General features: G+C 42.4%; 1 long non-coding RNA gene across 1 annotated transcript in view; it reads left to right on the top strand.

Annotated features, from left to right (window-relative positions):
* LOC118887048 overlaps positions 1-19357 on the top strand; it is a 100779-nt gene that overhangs the window by 38328 nt on the left and 43094 nt on the right. The gene's annotated exons all lie outside the window — the stretch shown is intronic.

The following is a 19357-nucleotide window of genomic DNA, read 5'->3' as shown; positions in this document are numbered from 1 at the left end:
ATCTCATTTCTTCATAAGATAAACTTCCCGTCTCTTGTACAGAAGGTGCCAGCCTGCAAATATGGAACATGAGGGAAGGTAGTGGTCTGATCCCTCAGTAACACATGTCCAAGCACCTCCTCATCTTAGCCTCATGTCTCACCTGCGGTTTTTGTGGTACCTAGAACCTCCAAGGGCTGAGCCTTTCCAGGTTCTGTGAGGTTTAATTGGCTCCTTTCCCAGTGGGCACCCCTATTCAGGGTTAGGAAGATTAAATTGCCCAAAGTTATACATCTAATCATGGAATTTAGACTCCACCTCAGGTTTGTCCATCTTCAGACCTCTGTATTTCTTATTTTATAAAGCTAGAAAAAAGCCTGATAATCCTGAGAAAATAGAATACCAGAAGAACCAATTTCAGAATATAGATGCAGGATTCCTAAATGTTAACAAACTGAATCTAGCACAATATTGAAAAATCTATACAAGGCAGGCAACTCAGTAAAGAAATGCAGAGTAAAATGAGATATTACTTTTGTGTGTATGTGATTAACTTAGCAGAGATTTTAAGAAAGATCCTACCCATTGTAGGCAGTGGATGGAGGAAATAGGCATTCCCATATGTTTTTGGTGTGAGAATAAATTGGCATCACCTTTCAAGGGGTCACTTTTACTATATGTAACAAAGTCTTAATATCCTCCATAACTTTTGGCCCAGAAGTTCCAGTTCTAGGAATTTATTTTCAGGAAACAATCATGATAGGCACAAACATTTAGCTATGAGGATATTAATATCAATGTTATCTATAATATTGAAAAATTAATAACAATTTATCTGTTCACCACTATGGGCTTGATAAAATAAACTATAATACCAAACAAAATAATGTTGGAGAATAGTTTTAATAATATGAAAATATGATAACGATACATTAAGTGAAATACATAGGTTCAGAATGGTATGTTCTCATTGTATTGCAATTTGTGCAAGTGATGAAAACTGAACTAAAAGTGGCTTAAGAGAAAGGAAAGGAATGTACTGATTCATAGTACTAGAAAGTCAGGGCGCGTAACACCTCAGGCAAGTTGGATCCAGGCACTCATGGATCATCATGAGAAATCTATTTCCATCTCTTAATTGGTATTTTGTGTTGGTTTTACTTTCACATAGACTCTCCATGAGAGCTGTTAAAGAGGGTGTATTAGTCAGTGTCTTCCAGAGAAACAGAGCCAAGGGGACCCGGAAAGCTGATGGTGTAGATTCTAGGCTGAGTCTGAAGGCCTGAGAACCAGGAGTGCTGAGAGTAAAAGATTGATATCCCAACTCAAGTTGTCAGGTAGAGAGTGGACTCGGCCTTCCTCCACCTTTTTGTTCTATTCAGCTCTCAATGGATTTGATAGGCCCACCCACGCTGGGGAGGGCTGTCTTCTTTACTCAGTCTACTAATTCAAATGCTAATCTCTTCTTGGAACACCTTCAGGCACACCCAGGAATAATTTTTAGCCAGTTATCTGGGCACCCTTGTGGCCCAGTCAAGTTGACACATAAAATTAACCATCACAAGTCCACCCCCTGTCAAGTTGACACTCATACATATCTCCTTAAACCATACTAATCTCCAAGTAAAGGATAACAAAGGCTTAATTCCACCTGACACAATACAACTGTCCATACAACTGAAAATGCACTAGCGCCTTCCTCAGAAGAGGAGGTAAAGTCCTTGAGTGATGTTTACTCTCCTTGTTATCCTCTAACTTAAACAGTATGATATAGAATTAACAATACTTAAATACTATGATTTAAAGTCAGTACATCTTATGTTGCATGATAAGGAAATAAGAGAGGAAAGAAAACAAAGATACTCCCACACAATCATAACAAAATAAGGAGGAAATCCTCTATGACAGTTACAACCCTCATTTCTCTAACTGGCCATGTGGCTGGTACTTATACCTACTTTCTCCTACTACCCATTCTGTATTCCCTTTGCCTTCAGCAAGCACCTCAGATGGTCATCATCATTCTTTACTTGTAGGATGACCAAACCTTCATTCCTGAAGGGTCTGCACCATTAGTAGTCATGCCTGGGTTGGATTGTACTTTTGCATTGACCTTAATCATAGGACACAGTAATACTAAGAGGTGTCTAAGGGATCTCCTGTATTCCACACATATTCTTCCTTACCTCCATCGTGGATAGTCCAATTTCCTCTTGGCAGCCAGGATCAATCTCCCCAGCCAGCATAGTAACTCCCTTCTTTGCCTGTTGATTCAGAGTCATGAGATGCCCAAAGTGGCCAGGTGGCTCTCTTAACTTCCAGCTCATTGGAATCATTGTTATATCTCTTAGTGGAAGCATTCCTCCTTCCGGAACTAAGACCTGTACCAGCAGAGCATAAGGTCACAGGAACAGGAAGCTAAAACTTTGCTAGTGGGTCACTAGGGGTTAGAGTGAGTGGTACCACTCCCATTTGTACCCCAATTCCTGGATCCGTGAATCCTGGCTATGGGAGAAACAGCACTGTATATTGGACACTGATTCAGAGCATATACAGCCTCCTGGAGAACCTGGCCGCAGCCCTGAGAGGTGTTGCCACCTAGCTGGCACTGTAACTGAGTCTTCACAGGGCCGTTCCACTGTTCTATCCAACCAACTGCCTCAGGATGTTGGGGAGCATGTTAAGACTAGTACATTCCAAGAGTGTGGGCTCATTGCTGCACTTCTTTTGCTGTGAAGTTCTTTTTTTTTTAATGTGTGAAGTGAGTTCTTGGTCAGAGGCATTTCAGGATAAGGCATTCTGCGAGTCCACGGATGGTAGTTCTTGCAGAAGCACTGTGCGCGAGGAAGGCAAATCTGTATCCAGAGTAAGTGTCTATTCTAGGAAGAACAAAATGGTACCCCTTCCGTGATGGAAGTTGTCCAGTGTGGTCAACATGCCACAAAGTAGCTAGCAGATCACCTCGGGATGGTGCTGTATCGACTACTAGGTGTTGGTCTCTGCTGCTGGCAGGTTGGGCACTCAGCAGTGGCCACAGCCAGGTTGGCCTTGGGGAGTGGAAGTGCATGTTGCTGAGCCTGTGCATTGCCTTCACCCCTGCCACCATGGCTGCTTCATTCATGAGCCAAGTGGGTGATGACTGGGCTGGCTGTGGAAGGAGACTGGCATCCACAGGATGGGTCATCCTTTCCGCTTCATTAATAAAATCTTCCTCTGCTGAGCTTACCCTTCGGTGAGCATTCACGTGGGACACAAATACCTTCATGTTTTTTTGCCCACATATCTCTTCACCAAACTTCCTCGTCACCAATTTTCCAATCATGTTCCTTCTGAGTCCCTAACCATCCAGCCAAACCATTGGACACATAAATCAGTATATAATCACGTGTCTGGCCATTTCTCCTTCCAAGCAAAGTGAACACCCAGGTGCACTGTCTGAAGTTCTGCCCACACCACTGTCCTTCAGGGATGTCCCCAAAGGGCCTATGGTGCTACAGCCGTCCAGTTTTGGGTGGTGCCTGCATATTGTGCAGAACCATCTGTAAACCAGACCAGAGTCTTCTCTTTCTCTGTCAGCTGCCATGGAGAACTCACCATGAGGCCATAGGTGCAGGATGGGAGAGAGAAGGGGCAGCAGGAGTGGGGACCATGGACCTTTGGGCCACGTCTTCATGTAATTTACTTGTGCTTTCAGGGCCTGCTCAGGCCTGATCACGTATATGTCACTTCCATTTGATGATGGCGCGCTGCCGTGCACTGTGTGCCTTGGTGGGTCAGGTAACGCCCAGTTCATGGTGGGCAGTTCAGGTCACATGGTAACTTGGGAGTCCATGGTCAAGCGTTCAGTCTCTGCAAAGGCCCGGTAGCAGGCCAAGAGCTGTTTCTCAAAAGGAGAGTAGTTATCTGGAGGAGATGGCAGGGCTTTGCTCCAAAATCCTAAGGGCCTGCACTGCAGTTCACCTATAGGGACCTGTCAAATGCTCCAAACAGCATCGCATGTCAAGAAGGAATATCTTGACATGCCCCTTACCCCTGGACCCCTCAAAATTTCACTGAGGTGGAAGGTCCCTGAATTTTTGTCGGATTTATTTCCCACCTTCTGGCATGCAAATGTCTTACCAAATCTAGAGTAGTTGCTACTTCTTGCTCACTAGGTCTGATTAGATTAATGTCATCAATGCAGTGGACCATGGTGATAGCTTTGTGGGAGAGAAAGGTGATCAAGATTCCTGAGAACTAAATTATGACATTGGGCTGGAGAATTGGTGTATCCCTGAGGTAGCATCGTAAAGGTCTGTTGTTGGCTTTGACAGCTGAAAGCAGACTGCTTGACAGGGTGGAGAAAAGGCATTTGCCAGATCAGTAGCTGCATGCGAGGTGCCAGGAGATGTGTTATTGGATTGGCCAAAAGGTTCATTCGGTTTTTTCCGTAAGATGGCTTTAGTAGCACTTAGTTGTCTTTAACTTCATTTGAAACAATGTTGTTAGATTGTATTATGACAGCTATCATATCAGCATGCATTTTTTAAAAGAAACTTATTAAAATTGGTGAATTTTTGTGTAGCCATTTTAATATTGAAGATGGAAGAAAAACAACATTTTCAGCATATTATGCTTTATTATTTCAAGAAAGGTAAAAACGCAACTGAAACGCAAAAAAATATTTGTGCAGTGTATGGGGAGGGTGCTGTGACTGATCGAACTTGTCAAAAGTGGTTTGCAAAGTCTCGTGCTGGAGATTTCTCTCTGGGCAATGCTCCATGGTCGGGTAGACCAGTTGAAGTTGATAGCAATCAAATTGAGACATTAATTGAGAATAATCAACGTTATACCACACGGAAGATAGCTGACATGCTCAAAATATCCAAATCAAGCACTGAAAATCATTTGCACCAGCTTGGTTATGTTCATTGCTTTGATGTTTGGGTTCCACATAAGTTAAGCGAAAAAAACCTCCTTGACTGTATTTCTGCATGTGATTCTCTCCTTACACATAATGAAAACAAATTGTGATGAGTGATGAAAAGTGGATACTGTACAATAATGTGGAATGGAAGAGATCGTGGGGCAAGCGAAATGAACCACCACTAACCACACCAGAGGCTGGTCTTCATCCAAAGAAGGTGATGTTGTGTATATGGTGGGATTGGAAGGGAGTCCTCTATTATGAGCTTCTTCCAGAAAATGAAACGATTAATTCCAACAAGTACTGCTCCCAATTAGACTGACTGAAAGCAGCACTTGATGAAAAGCGTCCGGAATTAGTCAACAGAAAACGCGTAATCTTCCATCAGGATAACGCAAGACCACGTGTTTCTTTGACGACCAGACAAAAACTGTTACAGGGGCTTCCCTGGTGGCGCAGTGGTTGAGAATCTGCCTGCCAATGCAGGGGACACGGGTTCGACCCCTGGTCTGGGAAGATCCCACATGCCGCGGAGCAGCTGGGCCCATGAGCCACAATTACTGAGCCTGCGCGTCTGGAGCCTGTGCTCCGCAACAAGAGAGGCCGCGATAAGTGAGAGGCCCGCGCACCGCGATGAAGAGTGGCCCCCGCTTGCCGCAACTAGAGAAAGCCCTCGCACAGAAACGAAGACCCAACACAGCCAAAAATAAGATAAATAAATAAAGAATTATTAAGAAAAACAAAACAAAAACTGTTACAGCTTGGCTGGTAAGTTCTGATTCATCCGCCATATTCACCAGACATTGCACCTTCGGATTTCCATTTATTTTGGTCTTTACAAAATTCTCTTCATGGAAAAAATTTCAATTCCCTGGAAGACTATAAAAGGCACCTGGACAGTTCTTTGCTCAAAGAAATAAAAAGTTTTAGGAAGATGGAATTATAAAGTTGCCTGAAAAATGGCAGAAGGTAATGGAACAAAATGGTGAATACATTGTTCAATACAGCTCTTGGTGAAAATGAAAAATGTCTTTTATTCTTACTTAAAAACCGAAGGAACTTTCTGGCCAACACAGTACTTTGCTCAAGCAATGAAACCACATCTGGTACAATAACTGCTATTGGAAACACCACCTGGTTAAGCTTGTGATAATCCATTATTATTCTTTAAGACCCATCTATCTTCTGCACAGACCAGAAAGGCAAGTTGAACGGCAATATGGTGGGAATTAACACCCCTTTATCCTTGATGTCCTTGATGGTGGCACTAATCTCTGCGATACCTCCAGGAATGCAGTACTGCTTTTGGTTTACTATTTTCCTACGTAGAGGCAGCTCTAGTGGCTTCCACTTGGCCTTTCCCACCCTAATAGCTCTCACTCCACAAGTCAGGGAACTGATGGGGGGATTCTGCTAGCTGCTGAGTATATTTATTCCAATTACACATTCTGGAACTGACGAAATAACTACAAGGTGGGTTCAAGGACCCACTGGGCCCTCTATGAGACAGACGTGAGCTAAAACTCCATTGATCTCCTGACTTACATCAGGCTGTCCTCTGACTGGTGGGTCACAGTGACATTTTGGGTCTCCTGGCATTAATTTCAGTTCAGAGCCAGTGTCCAGAAGTCCCTGAAAGGTCTGATTATTTCCTTTCCACCAATGCACAATTACTCTGGCAAAGGCTGAAGTTCCCTTTGGGGGAAGGCTGAGAGAAAGATCAACAGCATAAATTTTTGGTAGCATACGAGGGTCCTTCCTCAAGGGGACTGGCCTCCCCTTCATTCAACGGGTTCTGGGTCTGTAAACTGGCTCAAGTCTGGGAATTGACTGTGGGACCATTAGTCCAGTTAGACTTTTGTTCACCAGACCTGGAATTTTTTTGCTCATATAGATCAAGTAAGAATTTAGTAGGCTTCCTACCTATTTCACTTCTCGAACACCACCATCAACTAGCCAACTAGGTCTATGAGAGTCAGACTGTTCTATTAATACTTTGACTCTGCTATCCATTATGGTAACCAAGCCCATCTCGCCTTTGGGTGGTTGAGTGCTACCACTTGGCCTCCACCATCCTGGGATCCAGTTACTCCCATCGCATTTAGGGTTCCCAATTCAGTGGCTGCAGTTCCCACTGGGAGGTCTGGCCTACAGAGAAGAGCAATCTCGGAGCTCCTCCAGGCTGCTGGGGCTCCCCTCACAAATTTCCTTCTCACTGTCTTCCAGACCCTCCCAGAGTGGGTGAGTAGGCCTTAAATGACAAATCCCCTGTAACATTCCAATCTCCCTAATCCTTTGAATCCTTTCCTTGACATTAAACCAAGGCAGGTTCATCATTTCCAGTTCACTCACTGTGGGCCCCCTTTTGGCCCATGTTTCAGCCAACCAACCAACCAAACTGTTCTGACTTCCCAAGCTGCAAACTAAATGCAGAATCTCTGCTTAGTGAGTCCATATCAGTAAATTTGGCCTGATCCAATTTTATGTTCCTTCCACCATTACCCCACACCCTTAGTGTCCATTCCTCCACATTCCCCAGATCTCTGTCTGTGTAAATTAGGAAACCTTAAGTTATATATTGTTATAAATTATATATGAATATAAATACTAAAAAGAGATTTATTATAAGGTATTGGCTCCTATGATTATTGAGGCTGAGAAGTCCCATGATCTGCCATCTGTAAGCTGGAGACCAAAGAGAACTGATGGTGTATCAGAGGCCTGAGAGCTGGAGAGCAGATGGCGTAGATTCTAGTCTGAGTCTGAAGGCTTGAGAACTAGGAGTGCTTGAGGACAGGACTTTAAATAGGCAGAGAGCAAATTCAACCTCTTTGCACCTTTTTGTTCTATTCAGCCCTCAACGGATTGGGTAAGGCCCACCCACAGTGGGGAGGGCCATCTGCTTTACTCAGCCCACTGATTCAAATGCTAGTCTCTTCTGGAAACACTTTCACAGACTACCCAGAAATAAGGGTCAACCAGCTATCTGGGCATCCTGTGGCCCAGTCAAGTTGACATATAAAATTAACCATCACAGAGGGCTAGAAGCAGCTCTGGGATGATGTTTTACCAACGTGAAAGTCTAACAAAAATAGAGTCTTTCCTTTCAAATCATTCCAGCAAAAATCCCAATGCTGAATCTCTTTGGCCAGGCTTGGGCCACGTACTCCTCTTCTTCAGCTGAGAGGTGGTGTGAGTGCCACCTTAATAGTAGTTTAGATAGCTAAAATTTATTGAGTACTAATTATGTGTAAATCATGAATCTGAGTCTAAATTTTCTGTGATTAGATGTGTAACCTTGGGCAATTTAGCCTCCCCAAGCCTGGAAAGAACTCAAAATCAGTGTCCTCTGTGTTATTTCACTTAATCCTCTTGACAACTCCAATAAAATAGATTCTATCATCATCCTCATTTAACTGATGAAGAAACTAAAGCCCAGGCAGGTTAAGTATATTATGCATGACAAAAGAATTAGCAAATGTTGAGTCCACTTGCATGGATTGAAAATATGGGTGGAGGCAGTTTCCTCCCAAAAGAATCAGATGCTGCTTCTGACATTGAAGATAGAGCCCAAAACAAAAGAAAAACAAAATGAAACAAAACAAACAACCACTCAGGATACAGGGATGTGAAGACTTTAAAAATCTATCACTAATATACTCATAAAGGTAAGAGAATATATTGCACTCGTGTTATAAGAACAGGATGATATAATTATAAATATTAAGAGAAAAAAAAAAGCCCTTAAAAGTTAAAGCAGGATAGTAGACCCAAAAAATGTAATAGAAGAGTTGGAAGGTAAACTTGAGGAAATCCTGAAGAAGATGAAGAGATGGAAAATAGGAGAGAAAAGATGAGAAGATTAAAACAATAAGTCTGAGAGGTTCAATATCTGAATAATAGGAGTTCCAGACAGAGAGAACAGAGAAGATTTAGGGGAAGCAGTCATCAGTAAAACAATAGAGAAAAATTTACCAAGCTCAAGGACATGAGTTTCCAGATTGAGGGGTCCTTCAAATGCCCAGAAAAAAGGATGAAAAGAGACCCACCAAGACACATCATCATGAAATTTCAGAACATGAGGGCAAAGAGATTTAAAAAATCTTTGAGAGAGAAAAAGAGAGATGGAGATTAGGAATCAGATTTGACTTTTCATTCTTCAGTGAATAACACTGGAAGCAAGAACACAATAGAGCAATGCCCTCAAAATTCTGAAGCAGAATGATTTCCAACCTAGGATTCTCCATCCAGCTAAATTATCAATCAACTGTGAGGGTAAATAAAGACATTTTCAAGTATGCAAGATTTCAAAGCATTTCCCTCCTATGCATCCTTTCTGAGGAAGCTACTGATTTTTTTTAAAAATTAATTAATTAATTTTTGGCTACGTTGGGTCTTCGTTGCTGCCCGTGGGTTTCCTCTAGTTGTGGTGAGCGGGGGCTACTTTTCGTTGTGGTGCGTGGGCTTCTCATTGTGGTGGCTTTTCTTGTTGTGGAGCATGGTCTCTAGATGCGCGGGCTTCAGTAGTTGTAGCACGTGGGCTCAGTAGTTGTGGCTCACGGGCTTAGTTGCTGTGCGGCATGTGGGATCTTCCCGGACCAGGGATCAAACCTGTGTCCTCTGCATTGGCAGGCGGATTCTTAACCACTGCACCACCAGGGAAGTCCTTACTGTACCTTTTTTAAAAAAATTAATTAATTTATTTATTTTTGGCTGCATTGGGTCTTCGTTGCTGCGCACGGGCTTCCTCTAGTTGCGGCAAGCGGGGGCTACTCTTTGTTGCGATGCATGGGCTTCTCATTGCAGTGGCTTCTCTTATTGCGGAGCATGGGCTCGAGGTGCACGGGCTTCAGTAGTTGTGGCGCGTGGGCTCAGTAGTTGTGGCTCTCGGGCTCTAGAGCGCAGGCTCCGTAGTTGTGGTGCACAGGCTTAGTTGCTCCGTGGCATGTGGGATCTTCCCGGACCAGGGCTCAAACCCATGTCTCCTGCATTGGCAGGCGGATTCTTAACCACTGCGCCACCAGGGAAGCCCCTTACTGTGCTTTCTGAACAAGAGAATAAACCAAGAGGAAGGCATGACATACAATAAATAGGAATCTGACACAGGAGAAAGGTGAAGGGAATCCTCAGGGCGAGGGTAATGGGAGATACCAGGATGACAGCTGTGCACTGGATGCAGAAGGAAACAAACTCAGATGGAAGCAATGCGACCCGAGAGAGAGATGAGTTGAGGGCTGCCACCACCATTCGCCCCACCACCATCATGCGGACTTTTAAATCAAGGATAAAATGTCCAGAGAGTCTGACCCACATTTTCCTCTGAACTTCGTCAACATGCTAATCACTCCTGCATGCCCTGCTGCCTGATCTGCTGTGGATAGTGTCTCGAAATGCTCTGCTTAGACCTCTTCTAGGAGTTGGAGGGCAAGTCCTGGTGAACAGAAAATACGGAACAGCCTCTCCCTCGTGACTGTATCCTGGCCAAACACCTAAAACCTGGCCCATGCTGTGGTGCTGCCACATGTCTCAACTGTGCTGAGCCCGATGCCCAGTGTTACTCATCATGTCACTCAGTGATTTTCCCATAAAAGGCTCTTATAAATGCTCAGGGAAGCTGAAACCAGGCAATGACCCAGAGACAGTTCAGCTTATCTTCTCCTTCAACAGTGCCAGCGTCACCCTTTCCTTACCCTCCTTGTTTGGTGCTTACTACTCAGATTTTCAAAACTCAGTAATATTTAGGGAGGCATATCTAGGTGGAAAACTAAAACGGAAAAGTGAGAATGATCAACACGAAAGTCATCACAGTGGTTAGCGCTGGCGGGTAGAGAAGAGACTGCAACTGAGGAGTAAACAGAGGCCTTGGAAGGACTGGCTATGTTTTATATCTCAAACTTAGTGGATGATTGCTTTTTTGTTTTTTTGTTTTTGAATTTTATTGTATTTTTTTTATACAGCAGGTTCTTATTAGTTATCTATTTTATACATATTAGTGTATGTATGTCAATCCCAATCTCCCAATTCATCCCACCCCTCCTTCCCCCGTTGGTGTCCACACGTTTGTTCTCTACATCTATGACTCTGTTTCTGCCTTGCAAACCGGTTGATCTGTACAGAGTGAAGTTAAGTCAGAAAGAGAAAAACAAATATCATATATTAACGCATATATGTGGAATCTAGAAAAATGGTACAGTGGATGATTGTTTACCCTATTATTACATTTAAGTTGCATGAATGATTTTATTCCCCTTTTTGTTTGTATGATGCATTTCACAGCAAACCATTGAAAAAAATCAGGTGCTGTTACTCAATAAATAAGGACATGAATGAGGACAAGCAGAACTAAGAAATGTTCTTCCAGAATATTTGAAAAATGAAAACACCTGCAAAGAGAGAAAACAGGAGGGGACACTTGTGTCTGGCTCTTTCTGTTACAGGGAACAGAGACCGGCTTAATTTATTCATTTTTTAAAAAATTCATTTTATTTATTTGGCTGTGTTGGGTCTTCGTTTCTGTGCGAGGGCTTTCTCTAGTTGCGGCGAGCGGGGGCCACTCTTCATCGCAGTGCGCGGGCCTCTCACTGTCGCGGCCTCTCTTGTTGCAGAGCACAGGCTCCAGACGCGCAGGCTCAGTAGTTGTGGCTCACGGGCCCAGTTGCTCCGCGGCATGTGGGATCTTCCCTGACCAGGGCTCGAACCCGTGTCCCCTGCATTGGCAGGTGGATACTCAACCACTGTGCCACCAGGGAAGCCCAATTTATTCATTTTTTTAAAAAAATTTTTATTTTATCTGAAGTACAGTTGATTTATATTGTTGTGTTAATTTCTGCTGTACAGCAAAATGATTCAGTTATATGTATATATACATTCTGTTTCATTATGGTTTATCACAGGATATTGAATATAGTTCCCTGTGCTATACAGTAGGACCATTCTCTATATAACAGTTTGCATCTGCTAATCCCAAACTCCCAATCCATCTCTCCCCCACCCCTGCTTAATTTAACTCAAGAAAGGAGTTGGGGTTGTTTTGAGTCTACGTGTGGAATGAACTGGAATGATAAAACTCAGGTAGTTTTTCACTCTCTCTACAGGCATCTCTGTGTCCCTGTCTGTCTGCTCTGCTCCCTATTGGCTGTACAGTAAACCTCCCCCAAATTCTTTGGCTTAAAACAACAATCGCCATTTATTTATTGGCTCATGATGCTGTGATTTGGGAAGGGATTGGCAGGAACAGCTCACCCCTGCTCCATCAAGTGTTGGCTGGGTCAGCTTGACTGGGGCTGGAGGGTGCTGATGGCTTCACTCACATGTGTGGCTTCTCAGCTAAGGTGTCCAGAACAGCGAGGGGCTGGCTGGACCAGTCTCTCCAGCAGGGCTTCTTTACAGGAGACTTAAGGCTCCAAGAGAAGTAAAGCAGAAGCTGTAAGGCCCCTTAAGCACTAGGTCCAGAACTGGCACCATGTCACTTCTGCTACATTTTGTTGGCCAAAGCAAGTTCATATCATGGGGAGGAGAAATAGACTTCACCTCCTGATGGGGGAAGTGGTCTGCTTACAGAGGTGGGAAGAATACTTGGCAGCTATTTTTGCAAGCAATAGCTTTCCTCCCACCACATAATTTTGATTTGCATATAATTTTAGTTTGTTGTTGCCTTAACTCCACCCATGTTTTTCTGTCACCTACAACTTTATTGCCAACTAGCAAACTCGTTTTGTGTTTTTAAGTTCAAATTCATAAGAACTGTTTGGTTCAGTTCATCTTTTCACCTCATGCCAGTGGTCAAAGCCTGTTTTTTTTCTCAAGTTTTTAGTTTGAAAAACGTTAAGATTTCAGAATAGTTGCATGACTAATACACTGAATGCCTATATACCCTTCACGTAGAGTCACCAATTTTAACATTTGCCACATTTGCTGGATCACACTTTCTCTCTCTATGCATGAACGTATGCCGTTAGTTGAAGACGTCATGGCATTTTGTCTTTAAATACTTTGGTATATATCTCCTGAGAACAAGGGCATTCTCTTACATAACCACAATCAAATGAGCATACTCAAGAAATTGAACAATTATATACAACTATAATCTAATGTACTGTCTGTATTAATATTTCCACGATTGCCCCAATATTGTCCTTTATATATGATTTTTTTGGATCCAATATTCAAATTATGATCACTCATAGAAATTAGTTGTCATGTCTCCCTGGTGTCCATTAATTTAGACAAGTTCTCTGGCTGTTTTTCATATTTTTAAAAAAAATGTTTATGTATTTATTTTTGCTGCGCCAGCTCTTCGTTGCAGCACGTGGGATCTTTTAGTTGCAGCATGCAGACTCTTAGTTGTGGCATGTGAACTCTTAGTTGCGGCACGCGAGATCTAGTTCCCCAACTAGGGATCAAACCCCAGCCCCCTGCATAGGGAGCATGGATTCTTACCCACTGGACCACCAGGGAAGTCCCTGTATTTCATCTTTATGACATTGACTTTTTGGAGAGTCTAGGCCAGTTGTTTTGCACAATGTCTTTCAATTTGGATGTGCCTGATTATTTCCTCATGATCAGATTCAGCTTAAACCTTTTTGGTGAGAATACTACATAGGTGATGTAGTGTGGCTAGCCAGTTGATTATTTGCTCTTAGACAATTACTGGCCAGTTGCCTATTTGTGGTCACTCCCATCCCCCTTCTCTTTTCCTGTCCCCCATCATTCCCCAGTCTCCTTAGCCCAGAACCTTCTGTGTAAGTTTGGCCAAGGGGAGACAGTGACAGATGATTGGAGAATAGGAGAAGTGGAAGGGCTGGGATATTTCCCTCTCTTTCTCTTTTCCTGTGAGGTCCTTGACTGTGGCTGCTTCTCTCCTATGAAGTCTCCTGTTCCCCCCCCAAACAGACCCTGCCTCTGTGGTTCCAGCTCCCTGGAAATCCCCTTCCTTTGTTCTGGCTCCTTCTCACTGGCCCCAACCTCTGTGCTCTGATAAAACCTCCTTCTCCTGCCATCCCTTCAGCCCTAGGGCAGCACTTAACTTCTGGCTGTTGCTAACCTCCAGTTGCCTTACCATCCTGTGTTTGGCTTCTCAGCTTTTCCATTTCCTGTGGAACCAATTTCCTTTATTTGGTTTGAAAAACCCAGGCTGGCGTTTGCTTTCCTGACTAAACCCTGACTAATACAGGCAGGGTGTCTAATCCCAGTGACCTATGCGATGGGGTTACATGGTATAAACTAAGGCAGCATTGGCAACAGGGGCTATAAGAGGGGAAATTCCTTTAGAAGGAGGAGTACGCACTGTAGGTCTCCTCCCTGGTTACACGGAAAGGAAACGTACAAAAAGGTAACATCTCTGGGTGGTAGAATTTTGGGAGATTTTCATATTATTATTATTATTATTATTATTTTTTGGGTGAAGTAGTAAAGAATATTTTATTGCTTTGCCAGGCAAAGGGGAACACAGCAGGCACCTCAAAAAACTGTCCCAACCCAGGAGGATTTGATGAGGAGTTTTATAGCAATGGTTCAAGGGTGGGGCTGCTGATAAGATTAGAGTGTGCGAAGGGCCTGCACTCCTCTAATCTGATCTCAGGTAATCTTCTTGATAAGCTTCTCTGGTACGAAGAATGCTGACATCTTCCATTTGTTGAGTTTAAGTCTATAAAGAGTTTAAGGATATTGTTATGTATATCCCTTGAGGCGGAACCAGGACCCTGCCCCAAGGCTGCACTATTGTTTCTTTTTTTTTTTTTCATATTTTCATATTATTTTTTCTTCTTTTTTGTTTATCCACATTACTTATGTTTTCTGCAACGGACATGGATTGTTTTGGCATGAAGAAAAAAAATCTAGCATGCCATATTTAGTAAACAAATGAGAGGATGTTGTGCTCAATAAGATATATCAGGGCTTCCCTGGTGGCGCAGTGGTTGGGAGTCTGCCTGCTAATGCGGGGGGCGCGGGTTCGGGCCCTGGTCTGGGAGGATCCCGCGTGCCGCGGAGCGGCTGGGCCCGTGGGCCACGGCTGCTGAGCCTGCGCGTCTGGGGCCTGTGCCCCGCGGCGGGAGGGGCCGCGATGGTGGGGGGCCCGCGCACCGCGATGAAGAGCGGTCCTCGCACTGCGATGGGGGGTGGCCCCCGCTTGCCGCGGCTGGAGGGGGCCCTCGCGCAGAGGCGAGGACCCAGCACAGCCAAAAATAAATAAATAAATAAATTAAGTAGCTATAAAAAAAAAAATTAAAAAAAAAAAAAAAAAAAAAAAAAAAAAAAAAAAAAAAAAAAAAAAAATAAGATATATCAGAGGATATGGAAGTGGCTAACCCCCATAAGAGTACTTTGGCTCCCAAATATTTTTTTCAGCTTTATTGAAGTATAATTGATAAATAAAATTGTAATAGATTTAAAGTGTACACTGTGATGATTTGACTATGCATGTACATTGTGAAATGATTCCCACCATTGAGTTAACACTTCCATCATCTCACATATTTACCATTTATTTATTTGTTTTGGTGCAAACACTTAAGTTCTATTCTCTTAGTAAATTTCAATTATACAGTACAGCGTTATCAACTATAGTCACCATGTTATACATTAGATCTTCAGACCTTATTCACCGTATAACTGAAAGTGTGCACCCTTTTACTAACCTCTCCCCTTTTGTTGCAACCCCCAGCCCCTAGCAAACACCATTCTATTCTTTGTTTCTATGAGTTCAACTTTTTTTTTTAATTGAAGTATAGTTGATTTACAATATTGTGTTAGTTTTAGGTGTACAGCACAGTGACTCAGATATATCTATATCTATATCTATTTTTTAAGGGTTCTATTCCATTATAGAATGTTACAAGATATTGAATATAATTCCCTATGCTTTACAGTAAATCCCTGTTGCTTATCTATTTTATGTATAATAGTTTGTATCTGTTAATTCCATGCTCCTAATTTATCCCTCCTTCCCTCCCTTTCCCCTTTGGTAACCATCAGTTTGTTTTCTATATCCATAGGTCTGTTTCTGTTGTGTATAGGGATTCATTTGTATTATTTTTTAGATTCCACATATGAGTGATATCATATAGTATTTGTCTTTCTCTTTCTGACTTATTTCACTAAGTAAAATATTCTCGAGGTCCATCCATGTTCCTGCAAATGGCAATATTTCATTCCTTTTATTGGCTGAATAGTATTGCATTGTATGTATATACTTCATCTTCTTAAGCCCATCATCTGTCATTGGGCACGTGGGTTGTTTCCATGTCTTGGCTATTGTAAATAGTGCTGCTATGACCATTGGGTTGCATCTATATTTTTGTTTGTTTGTTTTTTTTTAGAAGTTTTATATATTTATTTATGTATTTTTGGCTGCATTGGGTCTTCGTTGCTGCATGCGGACTTTCTCTAGTTCCCTCGAGCGGGAGCTACTCCTCGTTGCGGTGCGCGGTCCTCTCATTGCGATGGCTTCTCTTATGGAGCATGGGCTCTAGGCGTGTGGGCTTCAGCAGTTGTGGCATGTGGGCTCAGTAGTTGTGACTCATGGGCTCCAGAGCGCAGGCTCAGTAGTCATGGCGCATGAGCTTAGTTTCTCCGCGGCGTGTGGGATCTTCTCGGACCAGGGCTCAAACCCGTGTCCCCTGCACTAGCAGGCGGATTCTCAACCACTGCACCACCAGGGAAGCCCACATCTATATTTTTGAATTAGAGATTTTGTTTTTTCTGGGTATATACCCAGGAGTAGGATTGCTGGATCATATGGTAGCTCTATTTTTAGTTTTTTAAGGAACTTCTATACCTTTTTCCATAGTGGCTACACCAATTTGCATTCCCACCAACAGTGTAGGAGGGTTCCTTTTGTCCACACCTTCTCCAGCATTTATTATTTGTAGACTTTTTGAAGATAGCCATTCTGACCAGTGTGAGGCGATACCTCATTGTGGTTTTGATTTGCATTTCTCTAATAATCAGCAATGTTGAGCATCTTTTCATGTGCCTGTTGGCCATCTATAGTTCTTCCTTGGAAAAATGTCTGTTTAGGTCCTCTGCCCACTTTCCAATTGTGTTATTCGGTTTTTTGGTATTGAGTTGTATGAGCTGTTTGTATATTTTGGATATTAACCCCTTGTTGGTCACATGATTTGCAAATATTTTCTCCCATCCTGTAGGTTGTCTTTTCATTTTGTGGATGATTTCCTTTGCTGTACAAAAGCTTTTAAGTTTGCTTCAATCCCATTTGTTCATTTTTGGTTTTACTTCTTCTGCCTTAGGAGACTGATCTAAGAAAATATTGCTATAATTTATATCCAAGAATGTTTTGTCTGTGTTCTCTTTTAGAAGTTTTGTGGTGTCATGTCTTATATTTAGGTCAAAATAAACCATTTTGAGTTTATTTTTGTATATGGTGTGAGGAAGTGTTCTAATTTCATTGATTTACACGTGGCTCTCCAGCTTTCCCAACACCACTTGTTGAAGAAACTGTCTTTTCTCCATTGTATATTCTTAACTTCTTTCTCAGAGATTAATTGACCATAGGTGTTTGAGTTTATTTCTGGGTTCTCTGTTCTGTTCCATTGACCTATATGTCTGTGTTTGTGCCAATACCACACTGTTTTGATTAGTGTAGCTTTGTAGTTTTGTCTGAAGTCTGGAAGGGTTATGCTTCCAACTTTGTTCTTTTCCCTCAGGATTTGCTTTGGCAATTCTGGGCCTTTTGTGGTTCCATATAAATGTTAGGATTATTTGTTCTAGTTCTGTGAAAAATGTCATGGGTAGTTTGATAGGGATTGCATTAAATCTGTAGATTTCCACATTGAGTGGAAAGTAGGAATCTGTTTTTTGAACAGAAATTCTTAAGAGCTCACGAAGTTCCAGGGCTTCACGGTAGTTGGGCTCCTGTTCCAATGAACTTGTGGTAATAAGTTCAATATAACCAATAAGCCAGTAGCCTATAACCAAGTGTAAATTAGTATCCATCAGAAGTCCATGAGTGATATATTTTGCTTTAAATCATAAGGCTGTAAATTACAGATTTCATATACCTGTATCTTTTACTCTGCCATTTCCACACCACAGTTGCTGTTATTTTCAATACAGTGTCTCTAAAAATGTCCGTATTACTTTTGGCATCCTTAAAGCATGACTTAGGAACTGTTCACACTGAGCTCACCATCACTTCTTCTCTTTAAGGACAGTGCAAACCAAAGTGACACAATCGGTGCCCTTCGAAATCATCAGGACTTGACAGCCCCTTGGATTTCATTGATGAGCTACTGAATGGCTTGGCAGCCATCCTCAGTGTCTGACCAAAGGATTTCATTCTTTCCAAATTCACAAGCAGAATTTCTTTACTACCAAGTTTCCCTAAAATGGTGTGAGTACCTGTCAGTCCATCACTTACAGGAAGGTTTCTGAGGTAGTCCCTAGTCTTTTCTATCCTGTTTCTGGTTTCAGAAGACTGGTTTTGGGTGACTGTGTCCCTCGTGGAGGTGGGCTGATCCAAATGACTTATTCTGTGGCCCAGGAGGCTACTATATTACCACTGTGGGCCTGAGAGAAACTGTTGGTTTCCAGGACCATGTTCTTGTGAAGTGTTCCCTTAGAATGGGGACTTTAAACTTAGATTCTACAGCAAAGGTTTTTTTTTTTTTTATTGTTACTTATCTCCACGATATCATTTTATTTATTTATTTATTTATTTAATTTATTTTTTGAACATCTTTATTGGAGTATAATTGCTTTACAATGGTGTGTTAGTTTCTGCTTTATAACAAAGTGAATCAGTTATACATATACATATGTCCCCATATCTCTTCCCTCTTGCATCTCCCTCCCTCCCACCCTCCCTATCCCACCCCACTAGGTAATCACAAAGCACCGAGCTGATCTCCCTGTGCTTTGTGGCTGCTTCCCACTAGCTACTTATTTTACATTTGGTAGTGTATATATGTCCATGCCACTCTCTCACTTTGTCCCAGCTTACCCTTCCCCCTCCCTGTATCCTCAAGTCCATTCTCTAGTAGGTCTGTGTCTTTATTCCCTTCTTGCCCCTAGGTTCTTCATGAACATTTTTTTTGGATTCCATATATATGTGTTAGCATACGGTATTTGTTTTTCTCTTTCTGACTTACTTCACTCTGTATGACAGACTCTAGGTCCATCCACCTCACTACAAATAACTCAATTTAGTTTCTTTTTATGGCTGAGTAGTATTCCATTGTATATATGTGCCACATCTTCTTTATCCATTCATCCGTTGATGGACACTTAGGTTGCTTCCATGTCCTGGCTATTGTAAATAGAGCTGCAATGAACATTTTGGTACATGACTCTTTTTGAATTATGGTTTTCTCAGGTTATATGCCCAGTAGTGGGATTACTGGGTCGTATGATAGTTCTATTTTTAGTTTTTTAAGGAACCTCCATACTGTTCTCCATAGTGGCTGTATCAATTTACATTCCCACCAACAGTGCAAGAGGGTTCCCTTTTCTCCA

Source organism: Balaenoptera musculus, chromosome 20, assembly GCF_009873245.2.
Source record: "Balaenoptera musculus isolate JJ_BM4_2016_0621 chromosome 20, mBalMus1.pri.v3, whole genome shotgun sequence".
Taxonomy (NCBI): Eukaryota; Metazoa; Chordata; class Mammalia; order Artiodactyla; family Balaenopteridae; genus Balaenoptera; species Balaenoptera musculus.
This window is presented reverse-complemented; position numbering and strand designations above follow the sequence as displayed.